Below are 13,417 nucleotides of genomic sequence, written 5' to 3' on the forward strand. Positions count from 1 at the left end.
TCCCAGATTTCCACTGAAACTGACAAGGCAGGGTCCAAGTAAAGATACAGTTAACCAGACCAACTAAATACTCAAACTATACCAATCCCAAGCTCTATGCCTTGGATCAGGATTTGTTTGACTCATCCCAGGAATGTGAGATCCCCCCAAGGGAGGGATCGGTAGCAATTTTACAATTTACTACTAAATGTCAGGATTTTCCAACATTTATCTCTGAGTCCCTTTGAAAAAAATCTTAATTGGTGGTAAAGATAAGCCATCACCATAACATACACTGCTTTGATTGCTGGATATCATTTAGATGAAGAGGGTGTGTTATCTTGTCTTGACAACTTGGAGACTCCCCACCCCCACAGATATGGTGGGCAGCATTGGAGAAGCTGTGAGGTACTTCATGTTCAGGGGGTTGGGGTACATAAAATAAGAAATTGCACCAAGGGCTGGGAGACATGAGAGAAACAGAAGACAAAGCAATTCAGACTAAACATCAGGGAGATTAAAAAACCTAGCACTTAATTGGATCAAAAGCCAGCTAAAACAGAAAGGTTATGTTATCATAGCAACATAAAGCCATCAAAGGGGGATGGTGAGGCATGGCTTCCTATAAAAGGGCATTCAAAGCCGGGGTGTGGCCACTGACAAAGCTGCCTCCCACATCATAACCCATTGCAGTTCAAGTGTTGGTGGGCCATTGGGAAGATTTTCTGAGGAAGGTCTTAGAAAATGGGCATACTCTTATATAAGAAGACAGTCCCCGAGATGCCCCACTCCTAAGCTATTTAGGGTTTTAAAGGATATCGTGAGCACAGTGGATTATTACAGATATAGAAACCTGGAATAATTTGAATGAATTTGTAGCATTTGTGTAAATGTGTTCAAAGCAGACTGAGGCAGTTCTGCTCTTTTTCATTCAGTGCTGTGAGGTTTGTATTATATGTCAAGCTGGGATGGGATTCACTTCATTAAAAAAAAAAAAAAAGCTAGTTCCTGAATTCATGTTCACTCAGGAGCATCCACAGATTTGAATGGACTTGCTGGCATCTAAGATTGCAGCCTTATGCACACTAGGATGCTTTATGTAATGGGGCAAATAAGTTTGAATGGGATGAAGGGAATGGTTTAAAGCAGGGGTGTCCAAAGTTTTTGGCAGGAGGGCAACATCATCTCTCTGACACTGTGTCGGGGGCCGGGGGGGGGGGAAAGAATTAATTTACATTAAAATTTGAATAAATTTACATAAGTTTACATAAATGAATATATTAAAGATGAACTTATATGAATGAATGAAGGTCTTGCAATAGCTAAAGGCCTATAAAAGGTCTTGCACAAAGCAAGGCTGGCCTGTCCTTTGCTGCTGCTACTGCATCACAGATGTGAAACAGCAAGCAGTGGAGGAAGCCTTCATCCCACAACCCACACGAGAGGTCAAACAGTTGCCCTTACGCTAGGAGCAGTTACGTCGGGCCAGTGCGGGCTCTAACAAATCTCTGGAGGCTCATTGGAGACTGGGGGCTCCCTGAGGACCACATTGAGAGGCCTGTGGCTCCAGGGCCGGGGTTTGGGCACCCCTGGTTTAAAGGGGGGAAAAAATCCTCCCCCACTTGCACCATCAGATTCACCTGATCTGAATTGGAACCCCAGTGGCTGCTATTTGTAAATGTTTAAAAAGAGCAGGGAATGCATTCACACGCATTTTTTCATGCCTTATTTGGGAATTTCCTATTGAACTCCTTCGGATTTTTTTTCTGAGTATACATACTTATTGAGCTGTGTTATCCTGAGACTGATAAAAGGCTACATTGGAAAGGAAGCTCAGTTGTTGGTTTTTAGCAACATACAACAAAACAAAACTTTGCAACTTCAACTCAGCAGTTGACAAAAAATGTAGAAAAGCACCCAATTGTAAGGATAAACTCATGATTTATTTCAAGAGATTTGTGAATTGGTCAAACCTCAGAAACAAAACAAGTAATTGCCGTTTTCTGTTCTAGTCCATAGAATTCTTCAAGCAGAGTGTGACAAACCTGCGTTATGTTGTGAAATGCTTTTGCATGCCTAGAATTCAAACAGAAAGCAGATTCAGGCTGTCAGCCTCCATATATTCAGCAGGCTGTGATGAAAACAAACAGGACAGCTATGTTCTCTTTTTGAACTTGGGTGTAGGTGTATACAATGAGATCATGTGGGCCCAGGTGCAGCCAGTCAGGAAACGTTCAAGTTTTTTCAAAGCAACTGTTCCTCAGACATTTTACTGTTTTGGTGGCTGAAATGGAGACAATTAAAGCACGTTGCTTGGCTTGAGGATTCTCATGTCTGGTTGGCAACCTTCAGTCTTGAAAGACTATGGTATAAGCCTACAGCACCCCGTATTCCCAGGCGGTCTCCCATCCAAGTATTAACCAGGCCTGACCCTGCTTAGCTTCCAAGATCAGATGGGATTGGGCATGTGCAGGGTAACAGTTGCTGTGGATTCTCATGTATTCCAGTACAAATTAAAAGGAATGAGAGAGGGTCTCCTGTCACCCTACTTCCAATGGCAACTCAGCCTTAGATTCAATTCAACTCAGGTGACTCAGCCTTAGCCTCATTTTTTTAGAAAGTTATGGGGAGGTGGGTCTGTGATTTGGCTGCAATTGGGAAGAGAAGTGCTGGTTCCAGCAATGGGGACTACCATGGTATCCCATCTGCTCTTTCATTGGGCGTTTCAATACTGATGGTTCAGAGGTTGACCCAACCTGGGAAAGTCAGAGAATCAAGGGCTTCACCTTTTCACCCCTAATTATAACCCTAAGGTCCTTTTAAACAACATGTTAGGCAATCTTCATAACACTATTATGTTTGTTGTCAGGCACCAAGCTTCCGGAAGAGGGTACCAAGGAAGTTTGGAGGCAAGGTTCAAAGCAAGATTCAAAGGTCCACCCTTGGGAACATTCAACATTAAATTACAATTTAAAAACACACATGGCTGGTCTGGTCTAAGACCTCCTAGTGCCTGAGGGAATGTACCAACTTCTGCTTCCCCTGTATTGGAAAAGGATGGGGGGGGGGATGAGTGGAAGAGGAATTGTGGAGGAGAAGAGAGTGGTGGGCTACAGCATCCCATTTTCAATTCCATTGGGAGGGAGAGGAGCAGTGGAGGCAAGTTGGGCAGGTGAAGTGAGCATTTCCTGCCCATCTGCTGCTTGAGGTGACCACCTCTGTTGGCCTGTGGATGGGCCAGCCCTGAAGCATGCACACATGCGCACACGAATACCCCCCCACACCCCCCCAAAATAAACCATGCCACTATATTTTAGGATAATTTTTGGTTATTTCTTGTATACTTCACAATAACTATGACAATGCTATTTATGTATAACAGTCCCTGCTCCACGCATGCATCTAAAACAAAGAGGCTGACAGTTATAGATACACATGACTATCTAAGGCTATTTAATTGCCTTTATAAGTATCTTTCAGTGTGAAAAATTAACTATACATATCAGTGCCCTGATGAATAATCACTTCACATCCTGAACACAGTGCGGGGAGGCAGACCCCCTGTCTCTAAATGGCATCCCTGATGATGATGATGATTAACAGTATTTATATACCGCTTTCCAACAAAAAGTTCACAAAGCAGTTTACAGAAAAAATCAAAGAACTAATGGCTCCCTGACCCCAAAGGGTTCACAATCTAAATAGATGCAACACCAGCAGACAGCCACTAGAAAAGACACTGCTGGGGTGAGGTGGGCCAGTTTCTCTACCCCTGCTAAATAGCAGAGAAGCACCCACTTGAAAAAGTGCCTCTTAATTATTCATATTCCAGCCTATACATATTTACCTGAGGATAACTCCTGTTGAACTCTTTGGAACTGAGTAGACATGTGAAAGATTGGGCTTCAGGTTAGGCAATAGATCTTGGATGTTAGGAAATTGGATGTTAAAATCATGTGTTCTGCTGGTACAAACTGCCATTCTTTTGAAAATCTGAATTGAACCCTCATTTTGGTGGGACATGTACACAAATGTGTGCTATGGAAGCATGCTTACAGTTAGAAACTCCACTTCTTTGTTAAAAACAGTCTGTTGTGGGGGAAGGGGACTCCAGTTGGGAATAGGATGGGGAGGGAGATGTTCTCTCCCCCACTGCACATCGAACAGGCTGGAAATCACCCCCCCCCTCCCAAAGTGGCAGTTTACCTGTGAGGTGACAGTTTTCTCAAAATGAATCTGTTTTGGGCTTTAAACTGTACAGAGGGGAAGAGTGAATCTTCCCCTCCCCTCTGTGAAATCTTTATATCTCATCCACGTTCATTCCCCCTACCAGCCATTGTTTTTAACAAAACTTGGATGGAAGCATGTTTGGATAGCCCAATCTCAATACAGCCCTGAGGTAAGGGAACAAACATTCCCTTACCTTGAGGAAGCATCTGTGACTGCCTTTCCACCACAGGATGCAGCGCATGCCCTGTTGCCATGGCTCCATTGGCACTGGAACATTGGATAATATTGGACCCTTAAGTACCTCGCATATCCACTCTAATGTCTGAGAAGCAACAGGAGTAAGAAGGAGAGAGTAGGTAGCCTATCTTCCTCATGCAAGTTCCTTTTCACATATTGCACTAGCAGACGTGCAAGGCACTCACACAACTTATTGATTGAATGTTTGATAAGATCTAAGGGTCAAATGAGATGTGTACTTTGTAGAAGGCTGAAATGACATTTGTGGATTAAAGATAGTTATGGATATTAAATATGGTACTGAAAATAATTACTGCAAAAATCACGTTCATTCACTTTACCAAAATTAAAAGTGTAAGCTTATGCATGTCTACTCAGAAGTAAATTCTGTGGTGCTCAATGGGGCTTACTCCCAGGAAAGCGTACATAGGATTGCAGCCAAGATATTCTTTCCTTCATCTGAAGTATTATGAGTAGGGGTAGCAACTGTTACCCTGCACATGCCTGATCTCGTTTGATCTAGGAAGCTAAGCAGGGTCAAGCCTGGTTAGTACTTGGATGGGAGACCGCCTGGGAATACCGGGTGCTGTAGGCTTATACCATGGTCTTTCGAGACTGAAGGTTGCCAACCAGTCCAAAATGGTAAAAACGAAATAACGCTGCTATAATGCAAAATTGGACTTATAAAATGTGATGTCCTGCTCAATTAAACAACATGTACCTATCAAAGTGGCTGTGAAGCATTTTTGGATTGTCCTAAGTGCTTTTGACTGTGTTTCTAAGCCCCTCACTCCCTTGGAGCCAGAGTCTTCTGAGCATGCTCAGAAGCTGCCAAGGAAAATGCATGGAACCCTATGGAAAGTGAAACTGGGCCACACAGTGTGCATTTACTTGTGACTAGGCGACTGTGATTGATCCATTGGAAAGGACAGGCTGAGAAAATGCAGTGCCACTAGAATGGTCCAGAGCCAATGAACACAGGCTCCAAAAACACGTGAGAAGGAAGTCCTTCCCTCCAAGCTGTTGAATGTATTGAATCCTATGGAAAGCAAAACTGAGCTACATGTTCACATTTACTTGTGAGTAAGCAAATGTTTACTGGTTCCTTGCTATGTTGGTGTGTGTCCCCCCCTTGCACTTTAAAATCAGTGGAAACTGATTTGTTCATGAACTGATATGTGCATAGCATTGAACATAGCATTTAATGCTACGTTCAATTTTGTTAGTTCAAGTTGCTATCTTCTCAATGTTTTAATTTGGCAATGTTTTAATTTGTTTGTGTTTGGCAGCATTGAGTTCATTGTAGTTGTTCATACAAGTAGTATTCAAATCCTAAATGGCTCCTGTAAGTTTAATTCAAATAGTTGACTGTAAAGTTGTGCTCTTCGGGTATGTGTGAATGATGTGTTTTATTTTATTCCTGTGTCTATGTCTGCTGACAGCTATTGCCATAAAACACATATATACCACCTATATGACTTGGTAAAAATGCTGTAAAATTGTTTAAAATGTTAATTTGGAATAAAAACACATAATACTGCTTTCAACCCCTTTTTTAAAGGATGACACCACCATCCATGAAAAAATAAAACCGTTTTAGACTGCATCTAATTATGAGGAATATTGGGTTTTTAAAAAAATAGCATTAAACCTACCTGGTTGCAAGCAAACCCCATCTTTTTTCACTAACAGCAAGCTCTCTTATCTTTATTCATATTCTTCAGCTAAATGAACACCTGAACCAATTTGGAAGACTGAAGTATATTTATTTTAAACTCATCTCTTTTGATTGACAGATTTTTCAGAACTTTTTTTGCGCTCAGTGCAGATACAATTAAGAGAAGCACATGTTACTAAAGTTAACACCTGGGCAGACTGCTGTGTGGCAGTCAAGTAGAAGAAGTACAAATTCCTCCGTGGAAATATAGAGTCCAACTGACATCCCACTCTGGTGTTTGGAAAGCAGGGCAGACGTGGTGTCCTCTGGTTAACCTCCCTCAAACTCCTATTCCTTTTCTTATGGAGGTGGCACAAGTTTCTCCTGATGCTGACCTTCATGGCTCCTGGTGTCAAAAGGATACACTGGAGCCTGTGAGGAAGCCATAGTTTAGTGGAACAGCAGATGCTTTGCATGCAGAAGGGCCCTGCTTCAATCCTGGCATCTAAAAGGATCCCAGGAACCAAGAGAACTTTCCGGAGCTTTAGAAATCTGTCAGTCATAGGAGACAATATGGGATTCAGCAGACCAATGATGCCACCTTAGCATGTGAGATGGTACAAGGCCTTGTTGTCCATCCTGTGTGATGGGAATGGAGGGGAAGAGTCATTCAGCAGCATCAGCGTAGCAGAACCTGGAATGCCACCTGATGCCATCTTGCTTGTACACTACTTGATGCACTACCCCAAAACTGAAAACACTTACTGTGCTCCTTGTGTGCTATCATCACACTCTCCAATTCCTGCACTTCCTAGTTTGACAGCAGAGAGTGAAGTGCATGGTAAGGAGAGGGAAGCAGATAACTGCAGCATGTACCAGTGGCTTGTATTATCTTCACAGTGGGTTAGAAAGAGGAGGTGGCAATGGCAGCAGTAGACTTGGGGTGAAAGGCACACTGAACCCTCACAGTCTGCCACTGATGCAACCCCCATCAGCTATCTTCATGGATGGGCCGACCCCGAACAGCATGGTAGAAGAAGCTACTGCTGGTGGTGCCTTTGCATGAACCTGCCTAACCCCAGATTCTCTCATCTGCCATCTCAGCAAAATTCCTCTCAAAACTGGTCCATTATGGTAAGTGGCAGACACCAGACATTGCAAAATTGGTCCTAATTAGCTTTTCACTAAATAAGGTACTGCTTTAGTACCATTTAGTACTTTTCCTTGATCCTTCTTCTCATTTACCTGTCAGTCTCACTGATTTTAGCAGAGCTTCGCTTCCAAGAGTGCATGCACTTAAGGTTGCTGCTTCAGTCTAAGGATGCCTTGTCTTGAGTTCCTGTATTATCAGATGCACATCAACTTCCTGCTCCAAGGGTATTTGAAAGGTAAAGTCAGGTAAACGCAGGAGAAAAAATTCTCCAGCAAGAAATTGGCTGAAAGAATGTATTGAATGCTTATATGATTGAACTTCTGCCATTTCAAATTTTCCCAGAGCTGTTCAAGAAGCGATCCCATTATTATCCTATTAAGATACCACAAGTGGTCTCTAGAGTAAGCATTTTTTTGTCACATTGATGTCGCGGTCTCAAGGCAAGTCTCATGATGTCATGTTTTACCTTCACAATAAAATAAGGTGTAATGTAGGTTAAGCTGAGAGAGAGTGTCTGGTTCAAGGCCTAAGTGAGCTTCTGTTGCTAAATCAAGATTTATATCCATGTCTGCCTTATCCAAATCTAAAGCTCTACCCACTGAATACACTGGTTCTGATTAGACAGCATGAGACAATTTTGTGACACCCCAAATTATTTGTCCATGGAACTTGGACACAATGCAGACTTGCTTGTTGGTTGAGTCACAAATGGGAAGAGACACTGTGCCCAACTTAAAACATTGATGAGTTTAACTGGTTTCTTATGGGTAGCAATGATTTATTGGAACCCTTGTGGTACATAACATTTACATTCACAAGGTGGTTACTATATAGACTGTGTTGCTCCTATGGGTATAAAATGTAGTAAGCGCATGTTGAGTATTCACGGACTATTACCACATGTTTCTTTTAAATTAATGTTCTATCAGTGACTGTGTTGCTTTTGCAGATGAACATCAGTTACAGAATATCTTCATTTCAATAGTTTCATTCTTTAATTTTTCTTTAATTGTAGTCCTGTGCCTCACACAATTCTCATATTGTTCTGAGTAAGAGTGTTTAGACGTACAGCTTTGATTTGAATCCAGCCATCTATAAACATTTGCAAGGTGAATCTCTGAGCTGGAACACAACATTTATTTTAAAAGTTGACTATCCTACTCTTCTCTTCTGAAGCACTGCTTGTGGGCTTGTTAACTCCTAGCACATTTCATTCAGTCACTCCAAAATCACACGTTAAGGACTGATCTCTCCCATTTTTTTAATTGACAGATTGAGACCCTGACATTTATCAGTCCTATCTCTTAAGTCTCTTTGTAAAGGACCAGAAATAAATTACCCGAGGTCAAGTTCTGTTTATACAGTGGACTGTTCCTACAGAATTACCTTCTTGACTTAATAGCTTCCTTTTGGGTGACATTTCTCCCAGAAAGAAGACAAATTGTCTAAGGTCAACCTGCAGATCAGCTCAGAGTGTAAGAGGAAATTGTGTGGGATCAGCTAAATTGCACCAGATCTACCAGCCAGCATTTGGCAGCAGGCTGCCCGTTTCTAGACACAGAGAACAAACGCAACCTTCCCTACTTGGAGGGACTAAAACATGGCCAAATGTGCAAGAAGCGCTCTTGAAATAGGCTATGAGAGATCCTAGTGCTTGAATGCTTTCCCATTCAGGCTCTCCGTGAATCAGAAAAACAACCAACCCACCTAAGTGAGTGACACTAAAATTAGATCAGTAAATGTTTCAGTTTTACTTCATACTTATGGGTGCTTTTCTCCCCTCCCTTTTTAAAACACAACAATTAATTGCCTGAAGGAATTAAATTATTCGGAAGCTGGTTCAGTCACTTTATTTCCTCCTGTTTGCTCTTTTGGTCTTATGGTGGACATGGAGTCTTGAATTTTGAAGCTGCAAGACTCCAATAGATAGGAATTATTCAGTGTTTATAACAGCACAAGGGAGCTTTCAAAATGAGTGAACGGCAATGATTGGTCACTTTTTCCCTTTTTTATTTAGTGCCAAGAAAATAGGTGCAAGTGATTTTTCCAGTTGTGGGGTCAGACTTCTGAAAACACCCTCAAACCAGGTAATTTAAGTGAGGTAATGGCAGTGACTTTGGTAACGGTAGTAGTAATATCATTGCTGGAATTGTGAGGGGAAAGTGGGCCTTTAATGAAATTTTCAAGCTCCAGCCCCTCTCAATTTTAGCCAAGTTCTGCTTCTCACAATTTAAAAACAGTGACTGAGGGACAATGTGATTTGAGAGCTGGCCAGGTATGATATGAGCATTGTGGTAACTGGTATTTGAAGTTTGAAGGCAGTTGTTTTGTTTTCTGGAAGCTTAACCATTCTCCCATTCATCAATTCTCCCAGCAAATACTCCCAGGGCAAAGTCTGTAACTGTTTTTTCCCCAGCCAAATTCAGGGTCCATAAGACTGACTATGAGAGAAACATGTATGACTATTTAAAATATTTATATACCTGTTTTTAACAAAGAGAGTTCACAAAATGGTTTACATAGCAAAATTAATGAATGAAAATGTAGGTTCCTGTCCCTAAAAGGTGCACAATCTTTAAAGATAAGAAAAAAGACCCAAAGGAGGCACCACCCAACAGCAACTGGAAAAAAATGCTACACTGGGACAATTGCTCTCTTTCTAAATATAAGAGAACCACCTCTTTAAAGTTGCCTCTTTGCCTGGTTAGCAGGAGTAAATCAAAGGAATGACCAGGGGGGTCATTTTCCTATGAGAATTATTTGATTAGACAATCCTATTCCCTGCACCAGTTCTTCCTTCCAGTTGCCTCCTCCTACATTCACATTACCTCAGCAAAGGTTACAAGATTGGGAATGCTTGTTACAGAAGTAAGGTCTAACTTAGAACTAGAGTTAATGGGAGCTGGGTAACAGGAATGACCTTAATTGAGTGGTAAAGCATGTGCTTTACGGGGCTGGGGCACCTTCCTTACGAGGAAAGGCTACGGCGTTTGGGCCTCTTCAGCCTAGAAAAGAGACGCCTGAGGGGGGACATGATTGAGACATACAAAATTATGCAGGGGATGGACAGAGTGGATAGAGAGATGCTCTTTACACTCTCACATAATACCAGAACCAGGGGACAGCCACTAAAATTGAGTGTTGGGCGGGTTAGGACAGACGAAAGAAAATATTTCTTTACTCAGCGTGTGGTCGGTCTGTGGAACTCCTTGCCACAGGATGTGGTGCTGTCGTCTAGCCTAGACGCCTTTAAAAGGGGATTGGACAAGTTTCTGGAGGAAAAATCCATTACGGGGTACAAGCCATGATGTGTATGCGCAACCTCCTGATTTTAGAAATGGGTTATGTCAGAAAGCCAGATGCAAGGGGGGGCACCAGGATGAGGTCTTTTGTTATCTGGTGTGCTCCCTGGGGCATTTGGTGGGCTGCTGTGAGATACAGGAAGCTGGACTAGATGGGCCTATGGCCTGATCCAGTGGGGCTGTTCTTATGTTCTTATGCTATTTATGCAGAAGGTCCTAGGTTGTCTCCCTGGCATCTGGAGGTAGGGCTGAGAAAGCCCCTACAGTGAACTAGATGGACTAGTAGTTGGACTCAGTAGAAGGCAGCTTTCTAATGTTGGTCACTTTTCTGACAATATACATTGGCCATGGGAAAAATGGAAAGAAAAGGTGAAGTACGGTTAAGGCAAAACAGTGCCATATTATTTACAAATAAGCAAATGCAGTGAATTCATTAGTGATTTCTCAAAATTCTAAAATCCGAACTTGTTTCCAAGAAGCAAAGCAAAGCATTCAGACGTGTCCGGAGGTTATCAGCAGCATATCAGATGTGGACTAGCTTCCAAGAGCAACTGCTTCATATTTATAAAATCATGAAGGGATCGGAAAGGTTTCCAAAAGGAATGGGTAAAGGAAAAGGTATTTTTCCAGCCATCTTAAGAAAAAGACAGAATGGGGGCAGTGGGAGAAAGAACTACAAGTCTCTTTTTAATTAAGCTTCTTATCCTTTGAAGTTTTCTGCTTTTTTCACATTGATGATGTAATTTATGTAAATAATCATCTATCTATGAAAGGAGTGTGTCTGTCAAAAGCTAAAATAAAAAACATCCGTCATTTTGAAGTGATTAACATTCTCCAGATGTTTAAATCCTCAGATTTCAGGAGTTCTCTTTGTTGTGATAATGATATAGTATCCAGAACAAGAATGTTTACTTTTTTTGTATGGGTCAAACACAGATTTTTCACAATCCTATTAAAGCATGCCATGCATTGTAATTGTATGTACAGATGAAAGCATATTCAGTTATTATTATTCCCCTTTAATGATAAACTGCTGCTGGTAATTTTACTGTATGGCTGAAACAAAAGGAGCGGACATGAAAGGACCACCATTGCCCACTTATGTAATCAATTTATAGATGTCAAGTTTGTGCAAAGATGGTTATCCTTTTCTGTTACCAGACATGAGACAAGCTACCACCCTGCAGCACTAGGAAACATACCCTTGGCTGGAGCAGTTCTCCACCCCCCTCCCCCCCCCCAGTTGCTTGGAAATACAGTAGATGTAGTTGATAATATTAAATGACAGCTCAGCATTACAGCTACAGAGTCAAAGGAAGCTGACATGGTACAACGTATTCTCCACTGAATAGACTGTAGGACCTGCCATATATACCCATGGCAAGGTCTAAAGATCCAGAAAATATTTTCAATGACTTAACAAGACTTAAAACGAATATCCTCATTCAGAAAGTATTTGAGTTAGCACATTTCAATTTGAACATAACAGTGCAGTTTTAACACAGTAAATTAGTGTCTGTGCCCCACCAGTCCTGCCCAGTAGCCCCAGATGAAGACTTTAACCTTCCCAAAACAACAGAAATTATTACTATTAACGTTAAGAATAGTTATATACTTCTTTTCAACAGAAAAAGTTCACAGAAGTAAAGCCGCAGCCCTGCACTCATGTGGAAGTAAGTCCCATTGGGCTGCAATCCTAACCACACTTTCCTGAGAGTAAGCCCCATTGAACAAAATAGGACTTATTTCCGAGTAGACCTGGTTAGGATTGTGCCCTTAATTTTGAGTAGAGACACATAATTTTGTGTTGCAAAGTATAGTCAGTAAATGTTATCCATATCATATATTCATTTTATTACATTTAATTTCAGATTTGTGAAATGTGTGTCACTTTGTGAGGAATAGGCCATTTAGGACATTTTCTCCACCGGCCAAAACATATTTTAAAAAGCACTGTCTAGATAGTACTCAGTTGTTCCTCTGGCTGCCTGAATGGGAACTTTTATTAATGCAATTTTATTTACTTTCAAGAGAAATTTGACCCATATTCATGTCTAGAAATAACTCAGTCTACAAGCATGTGAACATTCATTACTTCTGTCCTTCCAACAGTGCAACCCTATGCTTTTCTACTCAGAAGTTACTCCCAGAAAAGTGTTATAGGATGGCAGCACAATGGCCCAATCCTATCCAACTTTCCAGCACCAATGCAACCATAATGCAAGCTCAAGGTAAGGGACTAAACACTCCCTCATCTTAAGGAAGCCTATAATAAAGCATCTTACTCACAACCCAGTCTTAAAGGCAGCACCATTGCTGGGTGCAGTAGCACCAAAGTGGCTACCGCTGCATCTTGCAGCACTACAGCAGCTGCCGGAGGTCTCCTTGGGGGAAGAGGACTTTTGTCCCCTTCCCCCAGGGAAAGCCCTAGGGCCCTGCAATGGGGCTTCTCAATTCTGCTCTGGCTATCTGCACCAGCAGAATTGAGAGACTCCGTGTCAGGCCGGATCTGGCAGAGTAGGTTTCCACTGGCCCCACCCCTATCTCTTACCTAGTTCTGGGTGGAATCTGTCTGGCACTGGTCTGGCCGGCACTGGACTGGTGCTGGTCTGGTGCCATCGCTGACTCAGCACAGGATGTCATGGGTGTGCCTTATGGATTGTTTGTGACATCCAGTCCAGGTGCTGAAGGTCAGCGCCAATGCTGGCCCAGCTCAGGATTGGGTCCTCAGTCTGCATTATTTTATTTTGGCACATGATTTTTAAAATTTGCTCTCATGTTACAGCCACTGAGATTAGCTCAAACTGAAGAGGAAGGGGCATGGTGAGAGTTATATAACATGTTGCTAAATGCAGGACT

At 42.0% G+C, this 13,417-nt stretch overlaps 2 pseudogenes; one reads left to right on the forward strand and one right to left on the reverse strand.

The window, feature by feature from the left end:
• Positions 1 to 2,351: 2,351 nt before the first annotated feature.
• LOC136650729 (5S ribosomal RNA) lies at positions 2,352 to 2,471 on the reverse strand (annotated as a pseudogene).
• Positions 2,472 to 4,924: 2,453 nt separating this feature from the next.
• LOC136650248 (5S ribosomal RNA) lies at positions 4,925 to 5,041 on the forward strand (annotated as a pseudogene).
• Positions 5,042 to 13,417: the final 8,376 nt, after the last annotated feature.

This window comes from Tiliqua scincoides, chromosome 4, assembly GCF_035046505.1.
Source record: "Tiliqua scincoides isolate rTilSci1 chromosome 4, rTilSci1.hap2, whole genome shotgun sequence".
Classification (NCBI taxonomy): domain Eukaryota; kingdom Metazoa; phylum Chordata; class Lepidosauria; order Squamata; family Scincidae; genus Tiliqua; species Tiliqua scincoides.